Source organism: Pseudophryne corroboree (assembly GCF_028390025.1).
Source record: "Pseudophryne corroboree isolate aPseCor3 chromosome 3 unlocalized genomic scaffold, aPseCor3.hap2 SUPER_3_unloc_13, whole genome shotgun sequence".
NCBI lineage: Eukaryota > Metazoa > Chordata > Amphibia > Anura > Myobatrachidae > Pseudophryne > Pseudophryne corroboree.
In genome coordinates, this window is record NW_026967501.1 from 2,004,290 (window position 1) to 2,022,979 (window position 18,690).

At 53.5% G+C, this 18,690-nt stretch overlaps 1 protein-coding gene and 1 long non-coding RNA gene across 2 annotated transcripts in view; both read right to left on the reverse strand.

Annotated features, from left to right (window-relative positions):
- Positions 1-18,690, reverse strand: part of LOC134983345 (oocyte zinc finger protein XlCOF6-like) — a 72,532-nt gene that overhangs the window by 12,684 nt on the left and 41,158 nt on the right. The window lies entirely within an intron of this gene.
- On the reverse strand, positions 1,845-18,123 carry LOC134983352 (uncharacterized). Its single transcript, XR_010191627.1, has 3 exons — positions 17,940-18,123; positions 2,537-2,720; positions 1,845-1,889 (listed from the first exon to the last, which is right to left on the reverse strand). It is a non-coding gene; the product is annotated as an uncharacterized LOC134983352 (long non-coding RNA).

Sequence of the window (18,690 nt, forward strand, 5' to 3'; positions counted from 1 at the left end):
CCCAGCCTCGGAGACTTGCATCTGTGGTTACCAGGATCCAATCCTGAATCCCGAACCTGCGTCCCTCCAGAAGGTGAGAACTGTGCAGCCACCACAGAAAGAAGATCCTGGTCCTGGAAGATAGGAGTATTTTCCGGTGCATGTCCAGGTGAGACCCGGACCACTTGTCCAGCAGGTCCCACTGAAGCACCCCTGGCATGGAACCTGCCATACAGAATGGCTTCGTAGGCCACCACCATCTTGCCCAGCAATCGAGTGCATTGAAGAACTGACACTTTTGCCGGTTTCAGAATCTGTTTTACCATGTTCTGTATTTCCAGAGCCTTTTCCACTGGAAGAAAAACTCTCCGTAATTCCGTATTCAGAATCATACCCAGGAACGACAGGCGTGTCGTCGGATCCAACTGCCGTCTTCTGCCATCACTGAAGTCTTCTGATCTTCCTTTACTCATCCGACTTCTGTCTTCTGGCTCTGTGAGGGGGGTGACGGCGCGGCTCCGGGAACAAGCAGCCAGGCGCACCAAGTGATCTGAACCTCTGGAGCTAATGGTGTCCAGTAGCCTAAGAAGCAGAGCCCTTAAACGCACAGACATAGGTCCTGCTTCTCCCCCCTCACTCCCACAATGCAGAGAGCCTGTAGCCAGCAGGTCTCCCTGAAAATTATAAACCTAAATAAAGTATTTTTTCTGAGAAACTGTGGAGAGCTCCTAAGTATATCCAGTCTCGCTGGGCACAGAATCTAACTGGAGTCTGGAGGAGGGGCATAGAGGGAGGAGCTAGTTCACACCCCTTTTAAAGTCTTAAAGTGCCCATGTCTCCTGCGGATCCCGTCTTTACCCCATGGTTCTCAAAGCGTCCCCAGCATCCTCTAGAACGTATGAGAAAACTCTCTACATGTGGTATTTGTCATGGATAGCCTTGTGTTAGAAACACCCAACTGAGAACAGGGCTGATGGCGGAGGAGGGTGTAGGATAAGAGATTGCTGTAGTGACTGAGCAATGAGAATATGTGACTTCTGTAATAAGTGTTTATTACTCACCTGTGCTGATATCTGTAGGGATCTCCTCCTCCTTACACTGCTGATCACCCCTCACACACGTCTCCTCTTCTCCCTCTATATCTTCTGCCTTTATATCAGTCACATACGTCTCTTCTTCTTCCTCTATATCTTCTGCCTTTATATCAGTCACATACGTCTCTTCTTCTCCCTCTATATCTTCTGCCTTTATATCAGTCACATACGTCTCTTCTTCTCCCTCTGTATCTTCTGCCTTTATATCAGTCACATACGTCTCTTCTTCTCCCTCTATATCTTCTGTTTTAATATCAGTCACATACGTCTCTTCTTCTCCCTCTGTATCTTCTGCCTTTATATCAGTCACATACGTCTCTTCTTCTCCCTCTATATCTTCTGTTTTAATATCAGACAGACGTTGTGTCTAAAAAACAAACAAACACTCTAATGACATTTGCATACAGTCAGATTAAACTGAGGTGAAACAGTATAATATCAGTGTATAAGACACACAGCTCCTCTACAGATCATAGTGACAGTCACTTTGGTATATTGGAGAGACACTAAATCCCACCTACCTGATCCTCCAGTGGGATCCTGTGATTCTCCTCTGTACAATCCTGGGAATACAGAGGACGGGGACATCTCTCTGGGGTATCTCTGTTACTGGGCCCATCTGTAGGAGACACACAGTGACTGACTACAGTGTATATATGTGATTATCAGATGATGTGTGTATATAGGGGCCCCCATACCTGCTCTCCCCTGTACAATACATGACAGTCTCCTCTTACCCAGTGATGTGAGGGGCCGGTGATTCTCCATCATCACGTCCTTGTACAGACCCCTGTGTTCCTCTATATACTCCCCCTCCTGCATGGAGACATAGACAGTGACATCCTGACACCTTATAGGAACCTGACACACACAGTGATACAGTCATCACCCAGACATCCCCTGGTGTTACTGTATAATGTCCCATTCCCAGCAGTCACCTCTCCAGTCATCACCCATACATACCCTGGTGTTACTGTATAATGCCCCATTCCCAGCAGTCACCTCTCCAGTCATCACCCAGACACATCCCCCGCTGTTACTGTATAATGTCCCATTCCCAGCAGTCACCTCTCCAGTCATCACCCAGACACATCCCCTGGTGTTACTGTATAATGTCCCATTCCCAGCAGTCACCTCTCCGGTCATCACCCAGACACGTCCCCTGGTGTTACTGTATAATGCCCCATTCCCAGCAGTCCCCTCTCCAGTCATCACCCAGACACGTCCCCTGGTGTTACTGTATAATGCCCCATTCCCAGCAGTCACCTCTCCAGTCATCATCCAGACACATCCCCCAGTGTTACTGTATAATGTCCCATTCCCAGCAGTCACCTCTCCAGTCAACACCCAGACACGACCCCTGGTGTTACTGTATAATGTCCCATTCCCAGCAGCCACCTCTCCAGTCACCACCCGGACACATCCCCGGTGTTACTGTATAATGCCCCATTCCCAGCAGTCACCTCTCCAGTCAGCAGCTGAATGATCTTGTTGGTGAGTTCCAGGATCTTCTGGTCAATGTGTCATGTGTCAGTGAGTGAGGTGGAGGCACCGAGATGAGGCTCTGGGTCCTTCTTCTTCCTGACACACGGGGATGGCTGCTCGGTGTCTCACACTCACCGGATATCTTCTTCACTACTGTGTAACCTTGCGAAAATAAGATTTTACTTACCGGTAAATCTATTTCTCGTAGTCCGTAGTGGATGCTGGGGACTCCGTGAGGACCATGGGGAATAGACGGGCTCCGCAGGAGACATGGGCACTTTAAGAAAGCTTTGGATTCTGAGTACTGGCTCCTCCCTCTATGTCCCTCCTCTAGACCTCAGTTAGAGAAACTGTGCCCGGAAGAGCTGACAGTACAAGGAAAGGATTTTGGAATCCAGGGCAAGACTCATCCAGCCACACCAATCATACCGTATCACTTGTGATAAACTTACCCAGTTAACAGTATGAACAACAATAGAGCATCAGATCAACCCTGATGCAACCATAACATAACACTTATTTAAGCAATAACTATATACAAGTATTGCAGAAGAAGTCCGCACTTGGGACGGGCGCCCAGCATCCACTGCTGACTAGGAGAAATAGATTTACCGGTGAGTAAAATCTTATTTTCTCTAACGTCCTAAGTGGATGCTGGGGACTCCGTAAGGACCATGGGGATTATACCAAAGCTCCCAAACAGGCAGGAGAGTGCGGATGACTCTGCAGCACCGAATGAGCAAACTCCAGGTCCTCCTCAGCCAGGGTATCAAACCTGTAGAACTTTGCAAAAGTGTTTGAACCTGACCAAGTAGCTGCTCGGCAAAGCTGTAATGCCGAGACCCCTCGGGCAGCCGCCCAAGAAGAGCCCCCCTTCCTTGTGGAGTGGGCCTTTACTGATTTTGGATGCGGCAATCCAGCTGCAGAATGAGCCTGCTGAATCGTGTTACCGATCCAGCAAGCAATAGTTTGCTTTGAAGCAGGAGCACCCAACTTGTTGGATGCATACATGATAAACAGCGACTCAGTTTTCCTGACTCTAGCCGTTCTGGCTACATAAACCTTCAAAGCACGGACTATATCAAGCAACTCGGAATCCTCCAAGTCACGAGTGGCCACAGGCACCACAATAGGTTGGTTTATATAAAAAGATGACACCACTTTTGGCAGGAATTGTGAACGTGTACGCAATTCCGCTCTGTCCATATGGAAAACCAGATAGGGGCTTTTATGTGACAAAGCCGCCAATTCCGACACACGCCTAGCCGAAGCCAAGGCTAATAGCATGACCACCTTCCACGTGAGATATTTTAACTCCACGGTTTTAAGTGGTTCAAACCAATGTAACTTTAGGAAACTCAACACCACGTTAAGATCCCAAGGTGCCACTGGTGGCACAAAAGGTGGCTGAATATGCAGCACTCCCTTTACAAATGTCTGAACTTCAGGCAGAGAAGCCAGTTCTTTTTTTAAAGAAAATAGACAGGGCCGAAAACTGGACCTTAATGGAACCCAATTTCAGGCCCAAGACACTCCTGACTGCAGGAAGTGAAGGAAACGGCCCAGCTGGAATTCCTCCGTGGGGGCCTTCCTAGCCTCACACCAAGCAACATATTTTCGCCATATACGGTGTTAATGTTTCGCTGTCACGTCCTTCCTAGCCTTGATCAGCGTAGGAATGACTTCATCCGGAATGCCTTTTTCTGTTAGGAGCCGGCGTTCAACCGCCATGCCGTCAAACGCAGCCGCGGTAAGTCTTGGAACAGACAGGGCCCCTGTTGCAACAAGTCCTGTCTTAGAGGCAGAGGCCATGGGTCCTCTGTGAGCATCTCTTGCAGATCTGGATACCACGTCCTTCTTGGCCCATCCGGAACAGAGAGTATTGTTCTCACTCCACTTTTCCTTATAATTCTCAGCACCTTGGGTATGAGAGGAAGAGGAGGAAATACATAGACCGACGGGAACACCCACGGTGTCACCAGTGCGACCACAGCTATCGACTGAGGGTCTCTTGACCTGGCGCAATATCTCTGCAGCTTTTTGTTGAGGCGGGATGCCATCATGTCCACCTGTGGCAGTTCCCACCGACTTGCAATCAGCGTGAAGACTTCTTGATGAAGTCCCCACTCTCCCGCGTGGAGGTCGTGCCTGCCGAGGAAGTCTGCTTCCCAGTTGTCCACTCCCGGAATGAACACTGCTGACAGTGCGCGTACGTGATTCTCCGCCCAGCGAAGAATTCTGGTGGCTTCTACCATCGCCACCCTGCTCCTTGTGCCGCCTTGGCGGTTTACATGAGCCACTGCGGTGATATTGTCTGACTGAATCATAACCGGTTGGTCGCGAAGCAGGGACTCCGCTTGACGTAGGGCGTTGTATATGGCCCTTAGATCCAGGATATTGATGTGAAGGCAAGTCTCCTGACTTGACCACAGCCCTTGGAAATATCTTACCTGTGTGACTGCCCCCCCCCCCCGGAGGTTTGCATCCGTGGTCACCAGGACCCAGTCCTGAATGCCGAAACTGCACTCTACAGCCACCACAGGAGAGAGACCCTGGCCCTGGGGGATAGGGTGATTAGCCGATGCATCTGAAGATGTGATCCGGACCACTTGTCCAGTAAGTCCCACTGGAAGGTCCTCGCATGGAACCTGCCGAAGGGAATAGCCTCTTATGATGCCACCATCCTTCCCAGGACTCGAGTGCAGTGATGCACTAACACCTGTTTCAGTTTTAATAGATTCCTGACCAGTGTCACGAGCTCCTGAGCTCCTTCTATCGGAAGATAAACCCTTTTCTGGTCTGTGTCTAGGATCATGCCTAGGAGAGGCAGATGAGCTGTAGAAACCAACTGCGACTTTGGAATATATAGACTCCAGCCGTGTTGCCGTTATACTTCCAGAGAAAGTTATACGCTGTTCAGCAACTGCTGTCTTGATCTCGCTTTTATGAGGAGATCGTCCAAGTACGTGATAATAGTGACACCTTGCTTCCGCAGAAGCACCATCATTTCCGCCATTACCTTGGTGAATATTCTCCAGGCCGTGGAGCGACCAAACGGCAACGTCTGAAATTGGTAATGACAATCCCGTACCGCAATTCTGAGGTACGCCTGATGAGGTAGATACATAGGGACCTGAAGGTATGCATTCTTTATGTCCCGAGTCACCTTTCAGGCTTACAACGACCGCTCTTAGCGATTCCATCTTGAACTTGCACCTTTTCAGGTATATGTTCAGGGATTTTAAATTCAATATGGGTCTGACCGAACCGTCTGGTTTCGGGACTACAACATGGTCAAATAATAACCCCCTCCTTGTTGAAGGAGGGGAACCTTGACCACCACCTGCTGAAGATACAATTTGTGAATTGCAGTTAACACTGTTTCCCTCTCATGGGGGGAAGCCGGCAGGGCCGTCGGTGAGGGGGCATCCTCTCAAAGTCCAGCTTGTATCCCTGAGACACAATATCTATTGCCCAGGGATCTAACAGGGAGTGAACCCACTTGTGGCTGAACTTCCGAAGGCGTGCCCCCATCAGGCCTAGCTCCGCCTGTGGAGCACCAGCGACATGCAGTGGATTTTTGTAGAGGCCGGGGAGGACTTCAGTTCCTGGCAGCTAGCTGTGTTGTGCAGCTTCTTTTCTCTTCCCCCGCCTCTGGCAAGAAAGGACGCACCTCGGACTTTCTTGTTTCTTTGTTCGGAAGGCTGCATTTGATAATGACGTGCATTCCTAGGCTGTGCAGGAATATAAGGCAAAATATCAGAATTACCAGCTATAGCTGTGGAGACCAGGTCCGAGAACCCTTCTCCACACAATCCTCAGCCTTCCATATGCCTCTTAAGTCGGCATCATCTGTCCATTGCATATTGTACAGGACACGTCAAGCAGAAATCGACATAGCTTTGACTCTAGGACCCAGTATACTCATGTCTCTATGGGCATGCTTTATATATACATCTCTCTTAAGACAGCATCTTTAATATATATATATATATCTCTATATACATACTAGGGTCTCAATCTCTGCTGATAAGGTACCTGTCCACGCTTCCACAGCGCTATAAACCCATGCCGACACAATCGCCGGTCTGAGTAGTATACCAGAATGTGCACGCTATCTGCAGGATCCCTGAGAATAGCTGTAACATCAGGGCTGCCTTTTGTGACACCCTAGGGGAAGATTCCCATCGTATCCTGGCCCTAGTGGGGAAAGGATATTGCCCGAGAATTCTTTGTGGGAAGCTGCAGTCTCACGTCCGGAGATTCCCGCTCTTTTTCCTCATGAGAGGAGGGAAATTACCTCAGCTTTCTTCCCCTTAGACATGTGTATCCTCGTGTCAGGGACAGATGAGTCATCAGTGATATGCAAATCATCTTTTATTACAATAAACATATATTGAATACTTTTCTGCCATTTTGGCTGTAACTTTGCATTATCGTAGTCGACACTGGAGTCAGACTCCGTGTCGATATCAGTGTCTATTATTTTGGATAGTGATCATTGAGAGACTCTGAAGGTCTCTGCGACATAGGGACAGACATGGGTAGAATTCCTGTCTTTTCTCTAATCTTTTGTGCAATAAATTCACCGTAGCACTTAATTACACATATTCAAACAGGAGTCGGCATTGTCGACGGAGACACCCTCTCACACACACATATTTGCTCCATCTCCTACTTATGGGAGCCTCTTACCTCAGACATGTCGACACACATGTACAGACAACACACACTCAGGGAATGCTCATCTGAAGACAATTCCCCCACAAGGCCCTTTGGAGAGACAGAGAGAGAGTATGCCAGCACACACCCCAGCGCTATTAACCCAGGAATAAAACAGTAACTTAATGTTAACCCAGTAGCTGCTGCTTTTATTTATTTTTGTGCCTAATTATGTGCCCCCCCTCTCTTTTTACCCTCTTCTACCGTGTAACTGCAGGGGAGAGGCTGGGGAGCTTCCTCTCAGCAGTGCTGTGGAGAAAAAACATGGTGCTGGCGAGTGCTGAGGAAGAAGCCCCGCCCCCTCAGCGGCGGGCTTCTGTCCCGCGATTTTGTGTAAATAATGGCGGGGGCTCATGCATATATACAGTGCCCAACTGTATATATGCCCACTTTGCCAGGAGGTACTCAATTGCTGCCCAGGGCGTTCCCCCCTGCGCCCTGCACCCGACAGTGACCGGAGTCTGTGGGTGTAATGTGGGAGCAATGGCGCACAGCTGCAGTGCTGTGCGCTACCTCATCTGAAGACAGGAGTCTTCTGCCGCCGATTTTGATATCTTCTTGCTTCACTCGCCGGCTTCAGTCTTCTGGCTCTGCAAGGGGGACGGCGGCGCGGCTCCGGGAATGGACGACCAAGGGTGAGTTCCTGTGTTCGATCTCTCTGGAGCTAATGGTGTCCAGTAGCCTAAGAAGCGCAACCTAACCGCAGTTAGTAGGGCTGCTTCTCTCCCCTCAGTCCCACGTAACAGAGTCTGTTGCCAGCAGAAGCTCTCTGAAAATAAAAAAACCTAACAAAATACTTTCTTATTAGCAAGCTCAGGAGACCTCACTAAAATGCACCCTGCTCTGTCCGGGCACAGATTCTAACTGAGGTCTGGAGGAGGGACATAGAGGGAGGAGCCAGTGCACACCCAGAATCCAAAGCTTTCTTAAAGTGCCCTTGTCTCCTGCGGAGCCCGTCTATTCCCCATGGTCCTTACGGAGTCCCCAGCATCCACTAGGACGTTAGAGAAATGGGGGAGACATCACTGTAAATACACCCAGATCCCCTAACCTCCCCAGTCATGTCCCTGTATGATTACAATGGATATAAGTGATGTCACTGTGACGCTCCCAGACCTCCTCACCTCCCCAGTTAAGTCCCTGTATTATTACTATAGATATGTGATGTCACTGTGACGCTTCCAGATCCCCTCACCTCCCCAGTCATGTCCCTGTATTATTACTATCGTGCCAATAGACACACTCATCCCAACCCAAACATACAGTGCACCTGTCCTGTAATGGGCACACTTACCTCTGCATTATGGTTACCTCCTTTCTACTCCGTGTACTTACTAGACATACACACCAGGGACGTGCGGTGAAGTACATTTCTCAAGAGGCACTGGCTAGTACCAGAGCCAGATTTACACACAATATATGAGCCCAAGGATTATACATAGGTGCAGCGGTATACACACGTGGGCATTACACACAGGGGCAGCGGTATACACATGTGGGCATTATACACATGTTCAGCGTTATATACATGTGGACATTATACACAGGTGCAGCGGTATACACATCTGGGCATTATACACAGAAGGAGTAGTATAAATTTGGTGAGTGCGGGTAAGGTTGGTGGAGGATGGGGGGGGGCACTGCCTCACCTACCATATAATTTTTACTTCTGACTACAGAAATGATTAGAATAATTCAAAGATGATATTTGTATGTTCTTTGTATTTTACATATACTGTATATAGTGAAAACTGTGGTGTATACGTTAGTATGACAGGAACAGCTCCGTCTCCCCGCACGTCACTGATACATAGGAACACCCAACCCCATGTGTGCGGAGCGTTCTACCCTCACTTCTGCTGTGCACACTTCTCCCACCACAACCTAACTGTGATGTGTGCGCATCCTACCCTCACTGATGTGTCTACTGGTCACCTACCCCGCACCCATGTAGCCACCTGACACGCACCCCTCCCCCATGCAGCCACCGGTCACACACTCCTCCGCCATGCAGCCACCGGTCACACACCCCTCCCCAGTCGGGAACCATGCAACGGGTCGTAGGAGAGTAAGCGGATGTCAGGTTATGGACAGGCGGTGGTAGGAGAAGCAGGAGAGGCAGATGACAGGCAAGGGTTTGTAGAAAAGGTAGGGGGGGACGGCAGGTGACGGCTGAGGGGGGGGGCGCAGGTAATGGCCAGGTGGGGGTCGGTAGGTGATGAAAAGGAGGTGGCCGGAGAGGGAGATGTGTCAGGGTACAGCCAGGGAGTGGCAAGAGATGGGTAGGGGGCTGCAAGTGAGGCAGGGTGCAAGCAGGAGAGCCAGGTGACGGGCAGGGAGGTGGTAGGAGATGCAGGTGGTGGAAGATGATGGGCAGGGGGTGTTAGAAGAGGCAGGTGGTGGCAGGCGATAGACGGGGGTGGTAGGAGAGGCAGGGAGCTGCAGGTGATTGATAGGGTACAGGGAGAGGGCGGCAGGAAACAGGGTGGGGGCGGCTGGGTACAGGACTGGGTGGTAGGATACAGACTGGGGGCGGCAGGTGGTGGCAAGAGAGGTGGGTGACAGGGTACAGGCAGCGGGTGGCAGGAGACGCGGGTGACATACAGGGAGTGGCAGATGACTTGCAGGGGATGGCATGAGAGGTGGGTGACAGACAGCGGGTGGAAGGGTACAGGCAGGGGGCGGCAGGTGATGAGCAGGGGGCATTAGGAGAATGCCCGGGGCAGCAGGTGAGAGGGCATTAGGAGAATGTCAGGGGCAGCAGGTGAGGGGGTATTAGGAGAATGTCCGGGGCAGCAGGCGAGAGGGTATTAGGAGAATGTCCGGGGCAGCAGGCGAGAGGGCATTAGGAGAATGTCAGGGGCAGCAGGCGAGAGGGCATTAGGAGAATATCAGGGGCAGCAGGCGAGAGGGCATTAGGAGAATGTCAGGGGCAGCAGGTGAGAGGGCATTAGGAGAATGTCAGGGGCAGCAGGTGAGGGGGTATTAGGAGAATGTCAGGGGCCGCAGGTGAGGGGGCATTAGGAGCATATCAGGGCTAGCAGGAGAGGGGTTATTAGGAGAATGTCAGGGGCAGCAAGTGAGGGGGCATTAGGAGAATATAAGGGCAGCAGGTGAGGGGGTATTAGGAGACTGTAGGGGCAGGTGAGGGGTTATTAGGAGACTGTAGGGGCAGGTGAGGGGTTATTAGGAGAATGTCAGTGGCAGGAGAGGGGGCAATAGAAGAATATAGGAACAGTAGGTGAGGGGGCATTAGGAGAGTGTCAGGGACAGGTGAGAGGGCATTAGGAGAATGAATGGGCATGTGAGGGGGCATTAGGAGAATATAGGGGCAGCAGGTGAGAGGGCATTAGGAGAATATAGGGGCAGCAGGTGAGGGGGCATTAGGAGAATATAGGGGCAGCAGGTGAGGGGGCATTAGGAGAATATAGGGGCAGCAGGTGAGGGGGCATTAGGAGAATATAGGCGCAGCAGGTGAGGGGGCATTAGGAGAATATAGGCGCAGCAGGTGAGGGGGCATTAGGAGAATATAGGGGTTGGTGAGGGGGCATTAGGAAAGGTTGAGGGCAGGAGAGGGGGAGTATGTAAGTGGCAGGAGAGGGGTTATTAGGAGAATTTCAGGGGCAGCAGGTGAGGGTGTATTAGGTAAATGTCAGGGGTAGGAGTGGGGGTATTAGAATAGAGGGGCAGCAGGTGAGGGGGTATTAGGACATCAGGGGTAGCAGGTGAGGGGGCATTAGGAGAATGTCAGGGGCAGCAGGTGAGGGGCCATTAGGAGAATACAGGGGCAGCAGGTGAGGGGCCATTAGGAGAATGCAGGGGCAGCAGGTGAGGGGCCATTAGGAGAATGCAGGGGCAGCAGGTGAGGGGCCATTAGGAGAATAAAGGAGCAGGTGAGGGGGTATTAGGAGAATGTCAGGGGCAGCAAGTGAGGGGGCATTAGGAGAATGTCAGGGGCAGCAAGTGAGGAGGCATTAGGAGAATGCAGGGGCAGCAGGTGAACGGCCATTAGGGGAATACAGGGGCAGCAGGTGAGGGGCCATTAGGAGAATACAGGAGCAGCTGTGGGGGTATTAGGAGAATGTCAGGGGCAGCAAGTGAGGAGGCATTAGGAGAATGTCCGGACTAGCAGGAGAGGGGGTATTAGGAGAAGGAAAGGGCAGCAGATGAGGGGGTATTAGGAGAATGTCAGGGGTAGGTGAAGGGGCATTATGAGACTGTAGGGTCAGCAGGTGAGGGGGCATTAGGAGAGTATCAGGGACAGGTGAGGGGGCATTAGGAGAGTGTCAGGGGAAGGAGAGGGGGGATTAGGAAAGGTTGGGGGCAGGAAATGGGGTATTAGGTGAGGTTGGGGGCAGGAGAGGGGGTATTAGGAGAGGTTGGGGGCAGGAGAGGGGGTATTAGGAGAGGTTGGGGCAGGAGAGGGGGTATTAGGAGAGGTTGGGGCAGGAGAGGGGGTATTAGGAGAGGTTGGGGCAGGAGAGGGGGTATTAGGAGAGGTTGGGGCAGGAGAGGGGGTATTAGGAGAGGTTGGGGCAGGAGAGGGGGTATTAGGAGAGGTTGGGGCAGGAGAGGGGGTATTAGGAGAGGTTGGGGCAGGAGAGGGGGTATTAGGAGAGGTTGGGGGCAGGAAAGGGGGTATTAGGAGAGGTTGTGGGCAGGAGAGGGGGTATTAGGAGAGGTTGTCGCAGGAGAGGGGGTATTAGGTTGAGGTTGGGGGCAGGAGAGGGGGTATTAGGTTGAGGTTGTGGGCAGGAGAGGGGGTATTAGGTTGAGGTTGTGGGCAGGAGAGGGGGTATTAGGAGAGGTTGTGGGCAGGAAAGGGGGTATTAGGAGAGGTTGTGGGCAGGAGAGGGGGTATTAGGAGAGGATGGGGGCACGAGAGGGGGTATTAGGAGAGGATGGGGGCACGAGAGGGGGTATTAGGAGAGGATGGGGGCAGGAGAGGGGGTATTAGGAGAGGATGGGGGCAGCAGGTGAGGCAGCATTAGGAGAGGATGGGGGCAGCAGGTGAGGCAGCATTAGGAGAGGATGGGGGCAGCAGGTGAGGGGGCATTAGGAGAGGATGGGGGCAGCAGGTGAGGGGGCATTAGGAGAATATAGGGGCAGCAGGTGAGGGGGCATTAGGAGAATATAGGGGCAGCAGGTGAGGGGGCATTAGGAGAATATAGGGGCAGCAGGTGAGGGGGCATTAGGAGAATATAGGGGTTGGTGAGGGAGCATTAGGAGAATATAGGGGTTGGTGAGGGGGCATTAGGAAAGGTTGAGGGCAGGAGAGGGGGAGTATGTAAGTGGCAGGAGAGGGGTTATTAGGATAATTTCAGGGGCAGCAGGTGAGGGGGTATTAGGAAAATGTCAGGGGCAGGAGTGGGGGTATTAGAATAGAGGGGCAGCAGGTGAGGGGGTATTAGGACATCAGGGGTAGCAGGTGAGGGGGTATTAGGAGAATATAGGGGCAGCAGGTGAGGGGCCATTAGGAGAATGTCAGGGGCAGCAGGTGAGGGGCCATTAGGAGAATACAGGGGCAGCAGGTGAGGGTCCATTAGGAGAATGCAGGGGCAGCAGGTGAGGGGCCATTAGGAGAATACAGGAGCAGGTGAGGGGGTATTAGGAGCATGTCAGGGGCAGCAGGTGAGGGGCCATTAGGAGAATGCAAGGGCAGCAGGCGAGGGGCCATTAGGAGAATACAGGAGCAGGTGTGGGGGTATTAGGAGAATGTCAGGGGCAGCAAGTGAGGGGGCATTAGGAGAATGTCAGGGGCAGCAGGTGAGGAGGCATTAGGAGAATGCAGGGGCAGCAGGTGAACGGCCATTAGGGGAATACAGGGGCAGCAGGTGAGGGGCCATTAGGAGAATACAGGAGCAGGTGTGGGGGTATTAGGAAAATGTCAGGGGCAGCAAGTGAGGGGGCATTAGGAGAATGTCCGGACTAGCAGGAGAGGGGGTATTAGGAGAAGGAAAGGGCAGCAGATGAGGGGGTATTAGGAGAATGTCAGGGGTAGGTGAAGGGGCATTATGAGACTGTAGGGTCAGCAGGTGAGGGGGCATTAGGAGAGTATCAGGGACAGGTGAGGGGGCATTAGGAGAGTGTCAGGGGAAGGGGAGGGGGGATTAGTAAAAGGTTGGGGGCAGGAAAGGGGGTATTAGGAAAGGTTGGGGGCAGGAAAGGGGGTATTAGGAGAGGATGGGGGCACGAGGGGGTATTAGGAGAGGATGGGGGCACGAGAGGGGGTATTAAGAGAGGATGGAGGCATGAGAGGGGGTATTAAGAGAGGATGGGGGCAGGAGAGGGGGTATTAGGAGAGGATGGGGCAGGAGAGGGGGTATTAGGAGAGGATGGGGGCAGGAGAGGGGGTATTAGGAGAGGATGGGGGCAGGAGAGGGGGTATTAGGAGAGGATGGGGGCAGGAGAGGGGGTATTAGGAGAGGATGGGGGCAGGAGAGGGGGTATTAGGAGAGGATGGGGGCAGCAGGTGAGGGGGCATTAGGAGAGGATGGGGGCAGCAGGTGAGGGGGCATTAGGAGAATATAGGGGCAGCAGGTGAGGGGGCATTAGGAGAATATAGGGGCAGCAGGTGAGGGGGCATTAGGAGAATATAGGGGTTGGTGAGGGGGCATTAGGAGAATATAGGGGTTGGTGAGGGGGCATTAGGAAAGGTTGAGGGCAGGAGAGGGGGAGTATGTAAGTGGCAGGAGAGGGGTTATTAGGAGAATTTCAGGGGCAGCAGGTGAGGGGTATTAGGAGAATATAGGGGTAGCAGGTGAGGGGCCATTAGGAGAATACAGGGGCAGCAGGTGAGGGGCCATTAGGAGAATACAGGGGCAGCAGGTGAGGGTCCATTAGGAGAATGCAGGGGCAGTATGTGAGGGGCCATTAGCAGAATACAGGAGCAGGTGAGGGGGTATTAGGAGCATGTCAGGGGCAGCAGGTGAGGGGCCATTAGGAGAATGCAGGGGCAGCAGGCGAGGGGCCATTAGGAGAATGCAGGGGCAGCAGGTGAGGGGCCATTAGGAGAATACAGGAGCAGGTGTGGGGGTATTAGGAGAATGTCAGGGGCAGCAGGTGAGGAGGCATTAGGAGAATGCAGGTGCAGCAGGTGAACGGCCATTAGGGGAATACAGGGGCAGCAGGTGAGGGGCCATTAGGAGAATACAGGAGCAGGTGTGGGGGTATTAGGAGAATGCCAGGGGCAGCAAGTGAGGGGGCATTAGGAGAATGTCCGGACTAGCAGGAGAGGGGGTATTAGGAGAAGGAAAGGGCAGCAGATGAGGTGGTATTAGGAGAATGTCAGAGGTAGGTGAAGAGGCAGTAGGAGACTGTAGGGTCAGCAGGTGAGGGGGCATTAGGAGAGTGTCAGGGGCAGGAAAGGGGGTATTAGGTGAGGTTGGGGGCAGGAGAGGGGGGATTAGGAGAGGTTGTGGACAGGAGAGGGGGGATTAGGAGAGGTTGTGGGCAGGAGAGGGGGGGATTAGGAGAGGTTGTGGGCAGAAGAGGGGGTATTAGGAGAGGTTGTGGGCAGGAGAGGGGGTATTAGGAGAGGTTGTGGGCAGGAGAGGGGGTATTAGGAGAGGATGGGGGCAGGAGAGGGGGTATTAAGAGAGGATGGGGGCAGGAGAGGGGGTATTAGGAGAGGATGGGGCAGGAGAGAGGTATTAGGAGAGGATGGGGCAGGAGAGAGGTATTAGGAGAGGATGGGGGCTGGGGAGGGGGTATTAGGAGAGGATGGGGGCTGGAGAGGGGGTATTAGGAGAGGATGGGGGCTGAAAAGGGGGTATTAGGAGAGGATGGGGGCTGAAAAGGGGGTATTAGGAGAGGATGGGGGCTGGAAAGGGGGTATTAGGAGAGGATGGGGGCTGGAAAGGGGGTATTAGGAGAGGATGGGGGCTGGAAAGGGGGTATTAGGAGAGGATGGGGGCTGGAAAGGGGGTATTAGGAGAGGATGGGGGCTGGAGAGGGGGTATTAGGAGAGGATGGGGGCTGGAGAGGGGGTATTAGGAGAGGATGGGGGCTGGAGAGGGGGTATTAGGAGAGGATGGGGGCTGGAGAGGGGGTATTAGGAGAGGATGGGGGCTGGAGAGGGGGTATTAGGAGAGGATGGGGGCTGGAGAGGGGGTATTAGGAGGATGGGGGCAGGAGATGGGGTATTAGGAGAGGATGGGGTATTAGGAGAGGTTGGGGGCAGGAGATGGGGTATTAGGAGAGGTTGGGGGCAGGAGATGGGGTATTAGGAGAGGTTGGGGGCAGGAGATGGGGTATTAGGAGAGATTGGGGGCAGGAGATGGGGTATTAGGAGAGGTTGTGGGCAGGAGATGGGGTATTAGGAGAGGTTGTGGGCAGGAGAGGGGGTATTAGGTGAGATTGGGGGCAGGTGAGGGGGTATTAGGAGAGGATGTGGGCAGGAGAGGGGGTATTAGGAGAGGTTCTGGGCAGGAGAGGTTCTGGGCAGGAGATGGGGTATTAGGAGAGGTTGTGGGCAGGAGAGGGGGTATTAGGTGAGGTTGGGGGCAGGAGAGGGGGTATTAGGTGAGGTTGGGGGCAGGAGAGGGGGTATTAGGAGAGGATGTGGGCAGGAGAGGGGGTATTAGGAGAGGTTCTGGGCAGGAGAGGATGGGGGCAGGTGAGGGGTTATTAGGAGAGGATGGAGACAGGAGAGGGGGTATTAGGAGAGGATGGGGCAGGAGAGGGGCTATTAGGAGAGGATGGGGCAGGAGAGGGGCTATTAGGAGAGGATGGGGCAGGAAAGGGGCTATTAGGAGAGGATGGGGGCAGGAAAGGGGCTATTAGGAGAATATAGGGGCAGCAGGTGAGGGGGCATTAGGAGAATATAGGGGCAGCAGGTGAGGGGGCATTAGGAGAATATAGGGGCAGCAGGTGAGGGGGCATTAGGAGAATATAGGGGCAGCAGGTGAGGGGGCATTAGGAGAATATAGGGGTTGGTGAGGGGGCATTAGGAGAATATAGGGGTTGGTGAGGGGGCATTTGGAAAGGTTGAGGGCAGGAGAGGGGGGAGTATGTAAGTGGCAGGAGAGGGGTTATTAGGAGAATTTCAGGGGCAGCAGGTGAGGGGTATTAGGAGAATATAGGGGCAGCAGGTGAGGGGCCATTAGGAGAATATAGGGGCAGCAGGTGAGGGGCCATTAGGAGAATACAGGGGCAGCAGGTGAGGGGCCATTAGGAGAATACAGGGGCAGCAGGTGAGGGTCCATTAGGAGAATACAGGGGCAGCAGGTGAGGGTCCATTAGGAGAATACAGGGGCAGCAGGTGAGGGGCCATTAGCAGAATACAGGAGCAGGTGAGGGGGTATTAGGAGCATGTCAGGGGCAGCAGGTGAGGGGCCATTAGGAGAATGCAGGGGCAGCAGGCGAGGGGCCATTAGGAGAATGCAGGGGCAGCAGGTGAGGGGCCATTAGGAGAATACAGGAGCAGGTGTGGGGGTATTAGGAGAATGTCAGGGGCAGCAGGTGAGGAGGCATTAGGAGAATGCAGGTGCAGCAGGTGAACGGCCATTAGGGGAATACAGGGGCAGCAGGTGAGGGGCCATTAGGAGAATACAGGAGCAGGTGTGGGGGTATTAGGAGAATGCCAGGGGCAGCAAGTGAGTGGGCATTAGGAGAATGTCCGGACTAGCAGGAGAGGGGGTATTAGGAGAAGGAAAGGGCAGCAGATGAGGGGGTATTAGGAGAATGTCAGGGGTAGGTGAAGGGGCAGTAGGAGACTGTAGGGTCAGCAGGTGAGGGGGCATTAGGAGAGTCAGGGGAAGGAGAGGGGGGATTAGGAAAGGTTGGGGGCAGGAAAGGGGGTATTAGGTGAGGTTGGGGGCAGGAGAGGGGGGATTAGGAGAGGTTGTGGGCAGGAGAGGGGGTATTAGGAGAGGATGGGGCAGGACAGGGGGTATTAGGAGAGGATGGGGGTATTAGGAGAGGATGGGGGCAGGAGAGGGGGTATTAGGAGAGGATGGGGGCAAGAGAGGGGGTATTAGGAGAGGTTGGGGCAGGAGAGGGGGTATTAGGAGAGGTGGGGGCAGGAGAGGGGGTATTAGGAGAGGTAGGAGGCAGGAGAGGGGGTATTAGGAGAGGATGGGGGCAGGAGAGGGGGTATTAGGAGAGGATGGGGCAGGACAGGGGGTATTAGGAGAGGATGGGGGCAGGACAGGGGGTATTAGGAGAGGATGGGGGCAGGAGAGGGGGTATTAGGAGAGGATGGGGGCAGGAGAGGGGGTATTAGGAGAGGTTGGGGCAGGAGAGGGGGTATTAGGAGAGGATGGGGCAGGAGAGGGGGTATTAGGAGAGGTTGGGGCAGGAGTGGGGGTATTAGGAGAGGATGGGGGCAGGAGAGGGGGTATTAGGAGAGGTTGGGGCAGGAGAGGGGGTATTAGGAGAGGTGGGGGCAGGAGAGGGGGTATTAGGAGAGGATGGGGCAGGAGAGGGGGTATTAGGAGAGGTTGGGGCAGGAGTGGGGGTATTAGGAGAGGATGGGGGCAGGAGAGGGGGTATTAGGAGAGGTTGGGGCAGGAGAGGGGGTATTAGGAGAGGTGGGGGCAGGAGAGGGGGTATTAGGAGAGGTTGGGGCAGGAGAGGGGGTATTAGGAGAGGTGGGGGCAGGAGAGGGGGTATTAGGAGAGGATGGGGCAGGAGACAGGAGGGATGAGGGGACATTACCTGGAGGATGAGGCGGCAGGAGAGATAACACCGTGGACGGAAGAATGTGTACCGGAAGTGGGCGGGGCGGTATTTCCGTGGGCTCGTCATCCTAGCGCATGGGATTATGGGTAGTGTCTACCACGGTAACTCAGCAACCAGAAGCAGCCCCGCCCACTCACTACCCATTGGGCGCCTCTAGTCACTATCATACTCAGCCACGCCCTCTCTCATTCTCATAGGCTGCAACACTCCGTCACTCATTTACCTCCAGCCCCGCCCTCTCACTGCCCATAGGACGCATCTTCTCGTCATAGAATCACACTGCCCCGCCCATTGGCTTCCGTATCCTATCACTCTCCTGCATATTCACAGAGGCCACGCCTACTCTTCCAGTCAGTCACACCCAGCCCCGCCCTCTTATAGGCCGCAATGCCCCCTCACTCAAATACCTCCAGCTCCGCCCACAGCACGGTGCCTCCCGTCACTCAGCCATCATTAGCCCCGCCTACTCTCTAGCCCCGGCTCCCTGTATACATCTTTATCAGCGCTTGCCCAGACTAAGCCAACATGGCGGCGCCCATAGGGAGCCTGGAACATGGCGCCTGCCCCGTCCTGATGCTGTGATGTGTGTATAATAATAATGGGTGATGTATGGTCACAGCTGCTGTGTTACTGACCGGGCTGCAGCCACCTAGTCTTCATATCCCAGCACACACAGTGCCAGCCATGGTGGAGAGCCAGTGTGGGACTGGGGGGTGATGGGCCCAAT